At 40.8% G+C, this 1675-nt stretch overlaps 1 pseudogene; it reads right to left on the bottom strand.

Moving 5' to 3' along the window:
* Positions 1 to 559: 559 nt before the first annotated feature.
* LOC102814705 lies at positions 560 to 964 on the bottom strand (annotated as a pseudogene).
* Positions 965 to 1675: the final 711 nt, after the last annotated feature.

Genomic DNA, 1675 nt, shown 5'->3' with positions numbered 1-1675 from the left:
GAGAACATGATGATTTAACTAGAATTTTATAACAATTGTTTCATTATCCTAAGTGTTGGGAGTTCAACAAACAGTGTGGTCTTCATAAAAGTATAAAATGTTGAGTTGTTTAGTTTTTTTTAAAAGACCTTTTGCCTTCTCCTTATGAAGGATTAACTACTACTGGAATGGCCTCTCAGATACATCAACTAGGAAAGTGGACAAAATACCTACAATAGTAGTTTCCAGACATTGTGTAACAGGCAGTGCACAGCTATAATTCCTGAATGAAGGAAAGCAAATGAAGTGAATCCTACAATGCCCACGTCACAGCTGGACACAAGTTTTAGGTTGCAGAAAAGTGATGGGATGTGAACAGAAACCCCTAGGGCCACTGAGTTAGGGAAAAAAAGTTCAGAGTTTAGAGAATCTTCTTTGGACAGAGTACCAAAGAAGAGGATGTCAGAGAGAGAGAAGGAACATGTTCTGGAGAAGTGAAGAGGGGCCCTACTCCTTGACTTTTTTTTTGCCCTGAAAACAAGTTTTATTTAAATAATAGTTGAAATGCATTACATAACATTTAGAATTGAAAGGGGAAGGTTGAGTAGTTGTTAGCTCCCATGGTATTGGGCAGCTGTTGGTAAGTTGCCCCATGAACCTTCAGCTGATCAACCTTAGCCTGTCCAATCTGTACAAGGCACTGGCATAAATTCTTGGGCCGTTCACCCTGTGGTTGAATTACTTCTCCACATTCTGGATGCTCAATTACAGTACCATTGCAGGAAAATTTCTTCATAAACTCCTTCACTACTTTCTTTTTATCGTAATCATCAGCGATCCCTTGGACAGTAGTAAGGGTCTTCCTGCCATTTCTCTGTTGAATTCTTACATGGATATAATCCTCAGTCCCAGCAGGAAGCAGGTCACCACCCATACTTGCATTAGCAAAGGAGTCGAAAGAGTGGAGGTTCTGAATAGTAGACATACAATGTGATTCCTTTTCCTCAGGGGAAATGGCCTGGGGTGGGGGGAGCGCTCACCGGGAAGCCAGAGGGCTTGACAGGGAGGTTGCTGAGTGGCACAATGGCTGGGGCCCTCCTTGACTTTTTGTTTGACTAAATTTGCACATGGTGTAAGTAAAAAAAAAAAAAAAAAATCTATCAAACGTATGGGAAATAACCATTAGTAAGCAGCAGGTTGAAAATTTTCAGGTTTCATATAGTGCTGGGAATAGGTTGTGTTCCTATCACTCAGAGTGAAGGTATTTCACAACACATTAGTTTTTAAGTAGTATTCTTCAAGACTCACATTGTTAATGTTGTTAAATGCCTTTGAGACAATTCTGACACAGTGACCCTGTATAGAATTTCCAAAGAGTGGCTGGTGAGTTTCAGTTGGCAACCTTGCTGTTCAAACCAACCTTTCAATCGAGAGCACTATCCTGCAGTACCATACCAGGATTCCAGACTCACAGCAAGCACTCTTGGTGTGGTGCTGTAGGATAAGCACTTGACTGTTCATTGCAAGGCTATCAATTCAAACCCACGAGCTGCTCCTTGGAAATCCTCTACAGGGTTGAAATCAGCTCGATGGCATTTAGCAATAACAACATTCAGGACATACCCTTAATGAAGTATAAAAGCAAGCCTCAAAATCATAAAATTGTGTGCCAGAACAAACCTCAATACTGCTTGTT

The sequence above is a fragment of the Chrysochloris asiatica genome, unplaced genomic scaffold, assembly GCF_000296735.1.
Source record: "Chrysochloris asiatica unplaced genomic scaffold, ChrAsi1.0 scaffold00068, whole genome shotgun sequence".
Taxonomy (NCBI): domain Eukaryota; kingdom Metazoa; phylum Chordata; class Mammalia; order Afrosoricida; family Chrysochloridae; genus Chrysochloris; species Chrysochloris asiatica.
This window is presented reverse-complemented; position numbering and strand designations above follow the sequence as displayed.